Raw genomic sequence first — 17326 nt, 5'->3', positions numbered from 1 at the left:
GGGTAATAAAATAACCAGTAGCAACATCATTGGCTCCCCTAACATACCTCACTACAGAAATGTGGTGCTTTTCCATATTTATTCATCTTTCCACATTATATCACAACTTCCTGGATTGTTTGTGTATAAAAAACATATCCTATCTTATCACAGCCCACAGCTCAGTTTAAAATCCCAAATGCATTAAGAAAACTCCATATGTGTAAGTTTGTGTTGGTGGTCCGCCAAACAATCAGTTAGTATGTAGACTGCAATTGAAGTTTGTTATGGAAGCCTGGTAACCAATCATTGTAGACTAGTTTTCATGTCCCAGACATCTGGATTTAAAACAAAAAAAGGCTTCAGTTACATCTAATGTTTAGGTTTGGTAGAGGATCCATGAGGCTGTGGGTCAGGTTTATCTTTCAAAGGTCCTGGGAGTTCATGACATGATGACATGAAAAAAAGAAGCTTTTTTTAAATATCACCTGACGATCCCTGTCTATAACAATAAAGATGGATGGTCTTCAAGTTATTTATCTTCATTCCAGGTCTGAAGAAAACCGGTTAAAACAAGTTCATAGACCATGAGAAAAAAAACCCTAATCTTGGCAAATTAGTCAAGTCATACCCCCTCGGTATGCCCCTGTCCTGTGAATGCTGGTATTCTGATGGGGCTGTGAAAAATGATCATCATGGGTGTCAATAATTATGTCACAGATACATTTAAACTAGGGACTTTCCTTCACTAAATAAATGTACTAAAACCAAAAGTTGGACGCTTTTCAAAGGCAGATTATGTATAGTTCTGGGATGATTTGGTTTATTCAAAATCAATTGAATCTGTACCAAACTGGATTACATATAATTGAATATGGACAGGGCCAGATGTCTTGTGATGTCATGAGCTTTAATTGTCAAATTAAAGCAGTAGAATTGATCTGAATTATTGTCGGGCAGTAAAAAATGCTCGATTTTAAGGCTTTTTTATGATCATCTTCTCTTACATTTTTCTAAGAAATGCTTTGGGCTCCTTTAATGGAGAAAAACATGATGAAACATCTTTAACCCAATCTGATTTAGCAGAACATTAAGATACAATTTGTCAAAAAGCTGCTGTTAGACTTATGGATATGAATGACTTGAAGTTGTGCTCAAAGTCACGAATGCAAAGTTTCATAAGAATTTGGAGGACAAATGTTTATTTAGTTTTTGCAAAACTGTTTTTATCGGTAAATTCTAGTTCTTCTACAAATATTCATTGTAATCGTCCCCCTCTAACTTGGATTAAAAAGAAAAAATAGAAATCAGCTGATAATACTGATCATCTGCAGGTAAGGAGTTTAGTTTTACGTCCTCACTTCTATGAGGACTTTTAGGCTAAAACTCAGCAAACACACAGACAGGAGGGCCTCTCCACTGCTGAGATAAATCAGCAGTTTCCTGAAGGGAAGCCTGAAACTCCCCCAATAAATCCCCCCAACATCATTGCAAGCACACAAATATATCTCCATGTTAGCCCTCCCATTGTCTCCCAGTAAAGGAAGTGCTGGTGGTGATGGTGGGGGTGGTCCTGTCAGGAAAGCCATTGGGTCAACCTGAAAGCTGCTTCCTGAAGACAGCAGGACAACAGAGCAGAAGACAAGCAAAAGCCCAGCTCTGAATAAATACTGCCATGCAAAAAGCACACAAACACACAGACACACCATCCTGCAGTAGGAGACCATCAAATATCACATGACATCCTACTTTGATAACACACTTTCATATTTGCAGACAGCCTGTGCTTTGAAGCTCTTACATAGCTCTACCTTTAAATAGATGGCGTCAATGCCAGTGACATTTTCTGTCTCCAATGTCTTCATCATAAACCCTGCACTGACCTTGCATCCCTACTATCCTAATTTTCAGTTTAAAACATAAAAAAACAACTTTTTAATCACCGTCAGGTTAACTTTGAACATCACATGCATCCTGAAGGCCCCGCCTTCTTCCTTCCAGCAAACACGGACACATTCGGACCCCACAATGAAGCATTATGCCTCTTTAGTAGCTGTGCTGTTTTCAAACCGTTTTTCTGAAGCCTCAGTGTTTCCTTCAAAATCAGGCCCCCCGACACAGCCCATGAGTCTGCACAGGTTCAAAATGTCACAGAGAGAATTCAATAAAGTCAGTGAGGAAGTAGCAGCCACTTGGAGAGTTTTAGGATGAAGAGGCACCGTTTGGAGGTAGAGTGGCTCCCAGACGAAGAATAAAAGGAGGCCAGTATAGCCATGGTTTGTATTGAAAAGAAAAAAATCCTGTTAGGCTTTAAAGACAAGAGATTTCATCAAAGTTGTAGCTGTTAAACAGATATAGAGGTGTTTTAAAACTAAACATTTAATCAAGTTTGATTTTATCACAGCTGAATTTGTAAATTGCTGTACTTGTATGTTTTATCCACATTAAACCTCATTTCACAATTTCCCAGTTTCTTAGAATTAAACAAAAATGTTGCCACAGCATTCCTTTAAGGCAGTGGTTTCCAAAATGTGGGGTCAAGAACCCACTGTGGGTAGTAAAACACCAAGTGGGGGGTCTGAAGATGAGCTCCAGACATCTAATTACATCTTTAAATAAGTGCTTGTTGCACATTTTATTGTAATTGTCGCATAACGTAAACAGTGATAATCATAACTCAGTTAAAACTAATTCAATGATTGTAGGGCTAGTTTGTGATTTCATTATACTCTTAATAAATTGGCTTGTTAGGCTTGTGTTAGTGCTTCTCCACCAAAGCAGTCCTACTGTTAGAATGGAGACAGAGCTAAAGCTTGTTCTGAATTACAATAAACATCTGTTTGATCCTATTTAAACTTTTTAATAATGTCAGGTCTAATTCTTATAATTGATTTTTTTTTCTTCATACAGGTGTGAATGGTTTTGCCTCTCTGTCATTTTAAACTTTGGTCTCTTCATGTTCCAATACAAAATAAAATCTTGAAAATGAGTTTTGAAACCTATAATTAAAGGTACAGTGGAGGATTTTCACGAATTTTTGAAAAGACCACTCAACTTGAAAAAAAAAAAATACTCACATGCACAACCCTGTACCTATCCTCCCAATAGGGAACTCCTATTAAATGCGTGCATGAGCCCATTTTTCTTCATGCATGCTGTTTAAAAGTTGCTGTTTTATCGCTCATACAAGCTTACTTCCAAAAGAAGATTTGCAATTTTTCCACTATGTCAGATTCACCACCAGTAAGTGAAAATGGGGACGAATACGTAGGACGGCCTGAGGTAAACATCTCACCAGAATGATTGACAAGTAGGAGGACCACTTATTTAGATGACCCACCCAGAAAAAAATTAATAAATTCTCCACATTATCCAAATATAACTAAACTGCTAAATGTTTTTTGTTGGTTTTTAACGAAACAGAGGAAGTGGAACAGAATGGTCACACATCAAATACTCATCAGTTAGCTTCCAATTCACCCACAGTTCTATTAAACCCAGACAAACATCATGTTCCACTCTCTGTGCTCTCTCCTCCTAACATGAAAAACTGAAAATACATTGAATTCTTTATTTATCATATATCCTGTCAGACAGATTTTTTTTTGTATATCTAATCTGTCTCTCTCATTTCCTTTTTCCCCCAATCACCTCTGAGTTTTCTGGCCAGATAAATAAGGAAAATAAATAAGCTTGAGGCCTTTTTAAAAGTAGTTTGGAGCTGACCTAGATATCTGCTCTACAGATTTGTATTTTAAAGGCAATGTTGACCCATTTGTTTCCTTTACAGCAGTCGCTACTGGAGTCTCCAGATGTTTAATTGTTGTCACTACAGAACAAGAACAGATGTCTGCCCGTTTCATCCCCTGAATACTGTATGTAACAATTATTGTGTTATTTGCTTAGCAGGTGGATATTATACTGGTTCTGCATCTGTTTGAAGGAGGGTTAATGACAAGGCAGGGGAGGAATATAACCTTCTGAAAAGTCTCTTGGAGAGAACACCTTAATCTCTACAGAACAGCTCCTGTGGAAAACACGTTTGTAGATCCTAATTCAGTTTTCCAGAATACGCTGATTTAATCAACCTTTAGGTCGGCATGGTAATTGGTCCTGTATTCACAGCAAGATATGATTTAAAGTCTGCCAGGGTTTATAAAGTTTAATTAAGCGTATCAATGCTACAAGGTTGAGATTATAAGCAGAGATAACTTTTAATCCCAACTCAATTTTATACCATATTGTTCTTTCATTGGTAAAATGCATCTAAAAGATGCAATCTTACAAACATATACTTAATTATGCAGAATATGTTTAGTTGCTAGATGAGGTTTGCATTTTTTTTCTCCAGTGTCCAATGACTGAAATTTACATTTTCACATTGGAATAATGTACTATGGTCTCTAAAAATACATGTAACTAGTCTTTACAGCATAAAACTAAAGCTGCCTTTACACTATGTGGAAAAGTCTGTAAAAATCTAGTTATTCCTCCATGTGTAATTGATAACATACCTTTGACAGCATTCTAATAAAGTTTATGCTATTGTGGTCATTTTATTACTGTTTTTTTACTGTTGTGCATGTTTTTAACAGCAGCATGCCCAGTGACTACAGATGGAAATCAACACAAGAAATTAGCACACCTTTGAAATTTGCAAGGTATATAATTGTAATGTACACTTTCCCTGTTTAGATAAAATAAATGAAGATAATGTGTGTATTCAACACTAAAATTTGTGCATTTAAGTTACCCAGATTGTTTAAGAATCTGACGTAAATCATATTTTTAGATGTTCCTTCTAACAAAACAGATTTCTTATAATCTTTTAAAAGGTCCTCCGCAATTTGTGCCCACAGCTTCAACTAATTTACATTTTAATTTGATTCCAAGTATCCCAAAGACTTATTAATTGAAAACAGTGAGTACTTTAGATCGAATAAAAAGCAGAAAATGGGTTTATATTATTTTTTTGGAGGAAAAACCACATAACCACCTTAGTTCCATTATGAGCCACCAAACAGAGCTCACCTCTGTGCTGTGATGGGCTCAGGAAACCAGGCTCCAAACAGGAATCTTGAAGGGAGGTTTTTCCAGGGAGTTAGACAGACTAAACTTAACAAAACATTTTCAAAATGCTTAAGTTAGCAAAGATGTTTGACCAGATCCAGCCTGACCTTTTCCCATCCTGTCATCAGTGAACAGATTTCTGCTGGTTTCCCATAGAGTCCCAACAGCAGCTGGATGGAGATATTTTTATCCTGCTTTTTTTTCAGTATTTCCAAGAAAGATGAAAAAAAAAAAAGCATGATAGAAAAAAGCACAAGGTGATCTTATCTGACCATTTTTTTGTGCATTAACGGCAGCATTAATATGATCCACATATCGCTCTGTTTAGGATCTAATAGCCCCCCAAAAATATCCCTGCCGTGACTTTTAATGCCACTTTTTCCCTTAACAGTAAAAAGGAGCTTCAGATTTCATCTGGAGAAGTAATTTCTTGTAATGCCTTCCTCAGTCATACATGCCAACCTCAATTTAACAGCCCAGCAGATAATTAAACCGACTGTGTTGTAGGACTAGTCAAACTGAAGAGCTAATGGTTTTATAAAAATATTGGTAGAACTACAATATTAAGTCATTTTACCCAATAGACTGTGGATACCAAAGCCAGCTATTACTAATGTATTGTGTAATATGGGTGTAAACATACAGGATTCTCATGAGATGATACACATTACAGAGCTGTGGGTGGGGGGGGGGGTTGGAATAAATAGTCTCAGCATCCTTCCAGCTCATATGGCCAGCTTTGGGTACCATGTCCCTCCTAACATTCACAGCATTGACTCCTGGACTTTGTTTAAATCCTACATTAAAACCATATTATCTATACTAGCTTTCTCTTTGTGACCAATTTCTGGCCTCTATTTAAAAAAAAAATTTCCAGTGGTTTTTGTCTTATGTTTGATGTACAGTTGCCTGATCCTGGTTAGACTTTTCCATAACAGTAAATTTTCATGCCTTTCTAATTTAAATGTGCTCCTAAGTTATATAGGGGTTATATTGTTTTATAGGTACCTCTGAGTACTCGGTACTTCTGAGCCAGGATTTACCCTGACATAAAATATCTTGGGGCTGCACATTGGCAGTGGGTAGCACTGCTGCCTTGCAGCAAGAAGGTTCTGGGTTCGATTCCTGGACCAGGGTCTTTCTGAATGGAGTTTGCATGTTTTCCCTGTGCATGCATGGGTTCTCTCCAGGTACTCCGACTTCCTCCCACTGTCCAAAACATAACTGTTAGGTAGATTGGCTTCTCTAAATTCTCCCTACGTGTGAGTGAATGGCTGTTTGTCTCTGTGTTGCCCTGCGATGGACTGGCGACCTGTCTAGGGTGTACCCCGCCTCTCGCTCATTGACAGCTGCAGATAGGCACCAGCACCCTTTGCGACCCCTTCAAGGATAAGGGTGATGGAAAACGGATGGATAAAACATCTTGGTCAAATAAGGAAATCTCATGCCACTCAATCTTAATACACGTCTGGTTTTAACAATTATCAAGTGCCCTTTATTGTTGGTCTAGTTCTGGTCGCTGTGCTTTAATTACTTTTTAGATAAGTTAGAGGCATGATATAAGGCTGTTTTTTTACATCCCATACCCTCAAGGTGAAATGTAGCCAAAATCGAAAGCACTCAACTCAATGGGGTATTTAAGGATTTAGCAAAAGGTCCCAGAGCTTTTTGCTGCAGGTAAAAACTTCCTATGAATTAACGTTGCTGGATGTTTAAGTTGCTGGATGTGTAACCAGTAATTTAAACAAAACGTATAACATTCTCCTTTTAAAACATGTCTGGATGTTAAATTGAATTGCAGAAGCTAGTTACACTATTCTACACTATCTAGAGGTGAAATTGAGCTGTGCAATATAGCAAATCACATTCATTCTCAAAGCATTAGTGCATACAGTTTCTAAAAACTAATTGGATGTTTTACTTGGTAGGTAATTAAACAGGGGCTGCCCAGTGGTAAGGGGTAGCACTGTTGCCTTGCAGCACGAAGGTTCCGGGTACGATTCCAGGCCCCGGGTTTTTCTGCATGGGTTCTCTCCAGGTACCCTGGCTTCCTCCCACAGTCAAAAAACACAACTGTTAGGTTAATTGGCTTCTGTAAAATGGTTGTAAATTCTCTCTAGGTGTGAGTGTGTGTGTGAATGGTTATGTCCTGTTTGCCTCTGTGTTGCCCTGCGATGGAATGTCCACCTCTCCAGCGTGTATCTCTCGCCCGGTTACAACCCCAGCTGGGATAAGGGTGATGGAGAATGGATGGATGGATGGATGGATGGATGGATGGATGGATGGATGGATGGATGGATGGATGGATGATGGTTAATTAAAGAGATATCTAATCATTTTAATGGGAAATGGCATATTTGGGTCGATGATTGGAGGCCCAATCCAATGTGAAGATATCCTTCAACAAAATGTTTAACCTAATTGTCATAATAGGAAATTGTCATAACAGAAAACAAAAAACTGCCTGGATTTGTCATCTTATCCCAAACAGCTAAATTATAATTGTTATTTTCGTATTTTTTATACATTTTTATTTTGTTCAGCCCTACCATCCACCAGTTCTTGCTGCAAGTGCCTTCATGCATACCTCTTGGTAACATTCAAGAAGATTGAATTTTACTCAGAAGGAATGTTGATTATCAAAGATGTGAACATAAAATAATCCAGATTAAGTTAAACTGATTACGTCCAAATGCTTTCCAATATCACAAAACAATTCAAATGTATCATTAAAACCCAGTTCCTTTCCAAATGACCCGGACACTGAACATGGGCGCCTGACATAATATTATTTTGGTAATTGAGTCATGATCCAAAAACTAATTCAATATTGATCAACAGAGATGTTGCTTGTGCTAAAGGGAAAACTGAGGTTCTTGAAATGCACATACCAAAAAATCTTTCTTTGTTTATTATTTTGCCCTTAATAATTCAACCACAAGTACCCTAATCTATATTATTTAATCCGTAGAAGATTTTTTTAAAAGTTCATACTCTGCCACAGCCGCCACCACATGGGTTTTATTTTCTCATTTGCTGAAACACTCTGCTTGGTTTCTACCATCAGGCCAAAAGTAAGAGAAACCTGCAGTGAGTAAAATAAGTGGTACTTCTATCTAAAACTGTATCATATTTGATCACTTTTTATTTCTAAATTTTTAAAAAAGTGTTATTAAGAACAATCTTCCTAAATCTTCTTTATTTAATACAGAGGAAATCATTTTGAGTGTGAGTAGATCTTCTGCTACAACTGGGCATCAAAGACTTTATATCGTAAACCACATATTTCAGCTGACATATTAACTTAATAAGCCAATAATACAATATTTCTATTGAGTAATTTGTGTTCATGTGTTTAACTTGGTTGATGATAGCCTCAGGAAAACAAAGCTTTCTTTCTTTGAATTCATATTTTCTCTTATACAGTTATAGAGAAAGCACAGGTTTAACTCTGAATATGAGCCGCTCTTCTATATACTCTAAAATGTTTAGGGTTGCAACTAACGATTATTTTGCAAATCGATTAATCTGTCAATTATTTTTCAATTAATAATCAGATAGCCAAAGGTTCCTTAAAGAAGATTTTTCATGAATTAAACCAGGTCAAATTAAAACTGTTCTACTTGAGAAGTTCTATATAGAACATATTGACAGATGAAAATGTTATTTTTTATCTTAAATGCAAAATGTTTATATATTTTTTTTTTACAATTTTGGAGCAATTACTGCTTTAAGTGTGTTGATCTGTCAGCTAAAGGCATGTTTTAGAGTCTCTATACTCACAGTTAATCGATTACTAAATTAGTTGAAGATTATTTCAATAATGAATTAATCACAATCAATCCGATTAATTGTTTCAGCCCTAAAAATTTGTTTTATTTATTACACACATATATTTTATATGTTATAAATATATATATATATTTATTTTGTGCAGAGAAAAAGAAACAACCTATTAAAAAAAGAGACAAACACTGCTGATTTATTTTCTGACCCATCTATCGCGCAACAAGCTGCTGCAGAACCTCTGTTCAGTTTGGATAAATAGAAATAAAAGGTTTAAATGTTACACTTTGACTATGATTATAAAATGATAATATTTAAATACTGTCTAATTTTAATTGCCATTTACGCAGAAATTGGTTAACAAAGATCAAGTTTTTTGGGTCCTGATATGTGGAACGTTACCCAGCCAGTCTTATATTTTTTATTCTTAATGCAGCATTGAGAAGTTGCCCACTTCTTGTGAAAACATCAGCTTTATATCAGTCTTGACACCAGCGCTCTCTGTCCTCACTGCATCATGTCACAGCAATGCACAGACCAACTCTCAGACTTGCTAAAATTAAAACGACTTGTAATAAAGCTAAAAATATGAAGGCATGCAGCTTATCAAGCTACAGGACTCACGAGCACACCCTCAGATTTGATTTTACCCTGATTAAATAAAGTGTCCTCCAGTAACTATGAGGTGTAAATAAGCTGGGAATGCACGAGGCAGGAAGGGGGTGGATGTTTGCATTAAAAGAATTGGAGAAACAGATTGTGAATTTGACCTGCAGACACCTCAGACTAAACTTTCAGGGAAGCTATTTTTGAGGCTGCAGCAGTAAGTCAAACCCTAGAGTCCTGTTGCAGGAAGACAATTTCCCCCTGAGGGACCTTCTGAAAGCTGTTAAGAGCTCCACATAAAAACTATTTTCCCTCAACTCATTAATCAGCTCATTAATAACCTAGAAGTGTTTTATACTATCAGTATTTAATGTTTTTATTTAAATAAAATCCATTTAATCAAACTGATTATTTGAAAATGGAAACAAGCCATCCAAACCAGTTATTGCATTATTCCCCTTGGTTAATAAGGACCTGAATGGGACAGTTTAGGAATAAAATGATTTATAAGATCATAAAATTGTTTAAATGTAAAATAATAAGGCAATGTATTATTGCAAGACATTTTTTTAATGCTTTAAATTCGGGTTTAAAAAAAATGTTTTTGAGATAAATTTGTAGGTTTCTCTTTGGGAAAAGGCAATTAGTGAGCCAACCAGTCCAGGGTGTGACCTGCCTCTCTCCAAATGACTGATATACCGTTAAGACAACAGATGGATGGATTAATCACCACCGTATCACAAACTATGAGGCCAAAAGAGAAAATACAGACATCACGGCTGAGCGGAACAATAACGTTCAACAGAGCTAAAATAGTAGATACACTGTTAGAAAATTCAAAAGCCGCTTGCCAAAATGGAGCCTAGGCAGAAGTTCAACTGAAGAAACTCATGGTCTCCTACATCCACCTGCGACACAGCTAATCAGCTTTAAACCACACCTCCACGAAAGCCAACCGGCATCCAAAGTTCATCTTAAAAGTCGTCCGATCCATTCTTGTCTGCTCCTGTGGGCAGGCGGCGGATGCACTGTGTGAATTCATTCAAATGACACCGTTTCAACCCACCTCCATCCCCTCCTCCACCATCGTCACTAAAGCTTCATTAGTGTCATTCCTCCCGGACTCTGACTGCGTTCCCTGTCTCATCTTAACCGGTCCGGCAAAAGACCGCCATTTTGAGCCTGGTTGTGCCAGAGGTTTCTTCCAAACGGGGAGTTTTCCTCTCCACTGTCGCTTCATGCTTGCTCATCATGGACAGGTTCTTTCAACCTGTGTTATCCAAACTGGACTTCCATTTTCCAGGTGTCTGAGTGAAGTTCTAGTATCAGCTCAGGCAGTCCACTGGATCTCCCCATGAAGCTCAGCATACCGTCTCGCTAACCAGCAGTCTACAGACTGACCAACTTCATCTATCTCCACTCCACCACCAGTTTCAGGCCTGGGGGGGAAACGGCCCTATTCTTTGCTCCTGTTCATGCATATGTATCAAAATTAAGCGCTATGTTTCCTGCCGAGGTCTGAGCGCCAAAGACAATGTAACTGTATCAATAAATTTCTCCTAATTGTCTTTTCTCTTCATGTGAGGTTTTCAGATTCAAAAGGATACTGCGATCATGAAAGGTTTTTTATGGTTAGCAAAGCCAAAAAAATCCACTTTTAAAGCCATGCAAAGAGGAATGTTTGGAGTCAAGATCACACCTTTAAAATGTGAAGCACAGTACTGTAACATTTGGCTATTTGGATGGTTTGCTACAGTGTATGACGCATGGCATAAACAATATGAAATATCACAAATATTTACCATCTCTGCCTTAACTTTATTTTCCAATAGGACCATGATGGTTTTGCTAAAATTTCCACAGTTTTTTTTCCCACTGTCCCCACATACTTGCTCTAGTATTAATATTAGAGATGCAAATATAAGAAATACAATAGATCCATACATGGAAAACACACAAGTTCCATGACATGAGATTTGCAACGAATTGTTAATAAGATGAATGAATGAATGAATCAGGCCTAAATTAAGCCTCTGGAGAGTCCTCGCCCAAAACCTTCTGAAAATGTATCCACTAAACACAATAAAGATGCAATACTAATTTTTATTTCCCGGTAAGAGGTACTCTGTAATCTTAGCCTTTATTTGGGATAGATTAGTGACAAACTAGCACCTTACTGTCACTAAGTAAACAAACTGCAAACATCAGAGTAAAATGCTGTGGTCCAACTGAGCCAAAATTAGTATGAATAAGGGGGTAGCGGAAAATCAAAAAGCTGTGGGAGGAATGTTGATATCATGATTACCGAAAATGTATCGTCATCACACAGAGTTCCTTCCCATATGAACTGCTGCTATGTGTACATCACATCAACAGGATGAATAGGAGACAGAGCCATGGATGGAGCTTTAATCTGAGGTCAATCCTTAAGTATTTCAAACACCAACCCCTTTTCAGACTTTTAGTGCTGAGAAAAAAGATACATCTTTGCTCCACTGGTTACTGCTCAGGTATAAAACCCCGATTTCAACAAACAGCACAAATGTAATACTATAAATATAACCTTCAACATAATATTTCATCATTACACATCAACACTAATACAACCAAGAAGGATGTTTTTCTGTTGTATGCAGCAGAGGCTCCAGACTGAACATCCAAAGCTGTGTCTGTAGGCTCTATATCATCACCATCATTACTAAGAGGAAGAAAATGCCACCTCATACATTGGTTTAAAAAGCACTTCCACCACCAGCCTCTTTGCTGACACTGGCAGGGACCTGGTGTAGTCTGGTCTACTAAATCACCTCCTTTAAACAAAACATTACACAAGTTAATATCTTACACTCAAACTTATTCCTGGCTTTTTAACTGTGTTTTTAAACGCCTTTTTCCAAGCATAGACCTTTAATACAAAGAGAGCACCTTTCAATTTTAAATTCATTAAAGATTAGATGATGCATATGATTAAAAGCATACATGCAGGCTAAAATGCATTCAAATACACACTTTAACATTTGGAAACAAGGAACTTTCTGTTTGCTTCAAGAAGCCTCTGGAATAGTTCAACAACTACTGTTCTACTGTTCTTCGTACGATTAATAAAGTAATCAATTATATAAGAACATCTTTTTGTGGCGTAGTTACAGTAAGAAAAGCCTGATCATTGTTTATAGTAAGTGAGTTTGAGCTCACGGTTCTATTTTGACCAAAAGGTTAAACCATCAAGATTGTTTAAGGATTCAGATTTTAGTGGGTGGACTTTTTATTCTCAAACAGCATGATGTGGCCACCTAATACAGTTTGCTTAGGTTTCAAAAGATAACCTTCACACCTTTAAACACATTTAATGTCATTTTGACCAAATCATCCATAGCCTTAAAAACCTTTCACCAGAAGACATTTTTCTCAGCTCGGTTTCAATTGCACTGAAGCAAAGGTCTTTTTGGTTCATAACCTCTAAGTCCATATGGATGTTAAGCTGGAGTTGCTATGACTATTGAAGCTCTTCGTCCAGGATCTCCTAATTCACATCAGGGATGAACCTTGGTGTTTGTTTGGAGAAGTTTTAGGTTAGAAGATTAAAACCTGAACAGAATTAAGACATTGAACCCAAGAAAACATTAATCTGGTTTTGAATGAACTAAAGTAGAGCTTTGATCTCAGTCCTGTACAGCATGTACTGTATGCTTTAAATGGGTCTGTGCCAGCTGATTCTACCAATTCTGCAAATAGCAGGGTTGATCTATCCAATAAATGTTCTGCCAAGGTCATGGCTAATTGATATATATATATATATATATATATATATATATATATATATATATATATATATATATATATATATATATATATATATATATATATATTCAGTCATTTCATCCAAGTGTTTACTCCTTAATTTAGACCTTGTGTGAAATGGAAATGTATTCAAAAGTTTGAATGGGACATAAGAAGGAATTTTGCAATCCATAATAATAGACAGGAGGCCAGCCAGAAAACTGGGAGAGTGTTTAACAACTCTGACAACAGTGGAAGTTGGGAAGGGGGGGATTTCCGTCCCATGAAGCTGCCTCACCCACAACAGTGTTTGAGAAAAAAAATAGATGTTTCCTCCAAATCTGCTCTACATTTACTTTACATTCAAGGAAAATGCTTAAGCTTCATGAGCTTCTCTGCAGGAAAAAGATTAAAAAGCTTAAGTTGATCTGAGGTTGAAAATATAGAGCAAGAAGAATTCAAAGGAATAACAGATTACAAATAGGTTTAAGGATGCTTAAAATCCACATCCGCTGCTGGATATATGATTATAGACTTTATAAGATTTCTCCATGCACCCCTAAAACACAACTTTTTATATGTTAAAGACTTTTCAAAGTAGGGACTAAAAAATAGAATAACATCTGCTTTTCTTTATTTATAAGGCAGTTTTTAGGAAGTCAGTCACTACATACTATGAATGTTCAAACAGGGCATTTAGATACTTAAAGAAATGTGTCACAAACTGCAAACAGGATATCATTAATTAGAGTCAAATTTGGTGAGATAAGGTTAGTACAACAAGATAGATATAAGAAAATAATAATAAAGGAGCTTTAAACTATGTGGCTTTTCTGCAGAAAAGTCCCAACTTTAAACATTTAGATTGGAAGTAATGAACTGATAGAAGCAGAGCAAAGCAGATCAGATCCAGAGGGCTCAGTGCTTACCTTCTGGTTGTCTCTGGCCAGTCACACTGAGGTTGGTCAGAACTTTTAGAGAAGGTAAGAAAAGTTTGGGAGGAGAAGGGAGAAAAAAGCCTCCCACTTCTCAGGCTTCAGCTCTCCTGTCAAGTTACTTAAACTGTGAAGCAAAGTTCTGGATTTGAATTTCAAAATAAAAGACCCGGAAGGATTTTGTCATAAATTCCTGATCCAAAGGGAGGTTTTGAAGCAGAAATGTACCAACTAACTCATCATAATTATAGGAAGAAAATAATTTAAATCACTTTACAAGTGATGAACTTGACAACTATTAGTTTATAAGAAGGCAAAGTATTAGATTGTCCTTTAATAAAAACATAAAATTCAGAATAAAACAATTTTCTAAGAGAGAAAAACTGCACATTCTCATTCTACTGCTGTAGCAACTTAAAATATTGGCTTTCTCCTCATCTGTCATTACAAAATTGTCATCCCAAAGGTGTCTGAAGTAAAAGTTATTTGCTAAAGAATCTACAAGAGGACATATCCTAATATCAGATTAGATTATTTCTAAATTATTTTACTAGATAAACTATGCAAATATTGATATTTTCATATAACCAAATAAAACAGAACCTCTTAACAGATAAATTCATGATAAACAAACCTTATTTTTTTTGTCAGTTCAAAAGTTTGTAAAAAAAAAAAACAATATGTGGGTAAATAATTATACTTGATAGAGAGAATAGCTACCTAAGAAAATGTTCAAGTAAAAGGCATGTTCAATTTTAAATTTCATTTAAACAGAAATTATGACTATAAGCCTCTGCATAGATCAATCAGCTGATTTCATAGCAACCAAATCTAAACAAGGCTATAAAACTGTACAGTAATGTTTTGAATTGCTACAACTGTAATGACACATTACTTATTTAGGGTTATAAGTTGTGTTATTGCAGTTTGTACATCATAAATGTATGTTTGATGGACTCAGAATCGTACAGTACCACCATCTGTTCTTTCAGCAGAGGCGGGAGAAACGGTTAGATTTACTCAGTCGAATCTTGAAAACATACTTTTAGAAGCAGTTTTATTATTTTGTTCCTACTAGCTCTTCTTGTAGTTTAGAAAAATGTCTGCTACTTTGTCCACTGAGTAACTTTTGAGAGATCAAATAAACAGCAGATATTGACTGAAAAAGTTCTTTCTTTTCTATCGTACATACATTTCTCACGGTATGATTGGTTTTCAAAGTTTTAGATTGAAAAAATAGATTTAAAAAAGTATTGCTTCTGCCAAACTGAGTTTGGTTTTTTTTTATCTGTCATTTATTTGCATTTTTTTTAATATATCTTAACCTTTAAAATATATATAGAATTTGCTCAAAAGTTAACATCCGCCTAACCTGTTGTAATCCAACAATTACTCTGTACTTGGGTAATCTATTATAATACTTTTTTTTACTCTTATTTGAGACATTTCTTAGATGCCTCCTTTTAGTACTTGAGTAAGAAATGTTGAAGAGGTGCTATTTTTGCTTGAGCATAATTTTTGGGTACTCTTTCCATCCCTGTCTTTCAGCCAGCTGACCAATAATGTGCAGCAACACAGTGGGGATGTTATCATTACATGGTGATTTGATATACAACTCAAGTATAGTACGACAGATTCCTCTTTGTATGTTGTTCCATATTGCCATTTCATGCCAACATGAGGTCAATGTTTTAAATATTGTATTTAAAATGCTTGAGACAGTATTTTAGCCTGACATACAGTAGTTTTTTGCCGCTAATAAAGTTCTTGAATGCAATATTTTGTGAAAACTTTTAAGTTTTACAAATGTATTTCCTCTGCATGTAGGATAATCACACAAAAAATGGATTCAATGTTAATTTAACACTAAGATTTATTTGCAGAGCATTAAACTTTATCACACTACACAGTGTTAAATTTTTGCTCTGTATGAGTTTATTTTTCATTGCAAGAGAGTAAATTAACCAACACTGTAGCATGTTATATCAACACTTAACAGAGTTGTTTTACTCTCCAGTGTTAACTCTTAGTAAATTCGTTCAGTGTTATTCTGAACTAGATTAGAATTGATTTGACAACACACAAGAGTTAACTATCAACTCCACCAAGAGTGATATTAACACTCTTTAGTGATATTTAACCTTTGGTGTAACATTTTTTTTTTAACTTTTTGAGTTTTTACGTGTAGGCCAGTGTTATCTTTTTTTTAAAGAGGTAATTTAACTCTAAAATTCTAAACACAATGAAAAGAGTTTAGCACTAATTCAGAGTGGCGACAAATACACTTGGAAATTGTGTTAAATTTAACTCATTTAAGTGTAACTCTTGAAAGTGTTACTATAACACTGCAACATTTGCTGTGGTACTGTGTGCTCCTTTCTTAGAATACCCATTACCTTCACCATTGTAATTCTTTAAAAGGTATTTAGCATAAAAGGTATTTTATACTTTTTAAACTCTACCTAGGTACCTGTAAGCAGTTCATAACTGCTAAATAAAAGTTTAAAAGTTTAAACAGACCTAGTTTCTATAAGTAAGTTTATTATTCAAGGTTTCTCCACTTAGGCTGAAGTTAGCAGTAATATAAGAAACATTGTTTCTTAAGTGATTTAAAGATTTGTGAGGGACATTTTGGAACTTGTTTTTTTATGAAATCATTGTTTTTCACCATTGCACAAATTTAAAAATTCTGTGAAATTCTTCAAGTACCTGTAAATAAAGAGGTAAACTTTAATTTAAGATACACTTGTTAATGTAAAAAGTACAGTGTCTACCAGGAAAAAAAACAAACTAAATGTTTCTACCGGGATTTCATCACTTTAGTATCAAAATGTCTTGATATATATATATTTTTTAATCATTTAATCAAGAAAAATATTTTAAAGTTGGGTTCTATGTATCATCACTCGTATCTTGTTTGACTTGATTTTTATTTATTTCATTCATCTTCCATTTATTAAAATGCTTTTATTTTGACTGTAACTCCGTATGCGCTTCTAAAAGTATGCGACTGAGTGAAGACTGGTAAATTGACCGGTGAGTGCAATGCTGACAGACAGCTAAATCCACCAATAAGCAGCCAGAATTTAGACATATGGGCGGATATATGAAAGGGGTGGGGTTTGGCGTCCAGTTTGGCCAAAAGGCGCCAAAGAGACGAGATTCTTCAT

The 17326-nt window shown here is 35.8% G+C and overlaps 1 protein-coding gene across 1 annotated transcript in view; it reads right to left on the bottom strand.

Moving 5' to 3' along the window:
- kank3 (KN motif and ankyrin repeat domains 3) overlaps window positions 1-14262 on the bottom strand; it is a 39882-nt gene extending 25620 nt beyond the window's left edge. Inside the window, exon 1 of the mRNA XM_038301932.1 lies at window positions 14151-14262. The gene's annotated coding sequence lies outside the window, so the exon portion shown is untranslated. The remainder of the gene's footprint in view (window positions 1-14150) is intronic.
- Window positions 14263-17326: the final 3064 nt, after the last annotated feature.

The sequence above is a fragment of the Cyprinodon tularosa genome, unplaced genomic scaffold, assembly GCF_016077235.1.
Source record: "Cyprinodon tularosa strain WSP-4 unplaced genomic scaffold, ASM1607723v1 ctg478, whole genome shotgun sequence".
Classification (NCBI taxonomy): domain Eukaryota; kingdom Metazoa; phylum Chordata; class Actinopteri; order Cyprinodontiformes; family Cyprinodontidae; genus Cyprinodon; species Cyprinodon tularosa.
Note: the sequence above shows the minus strand (reverse complement) of the source record. Positions and strands in the feature narration are given on the sequence as shown.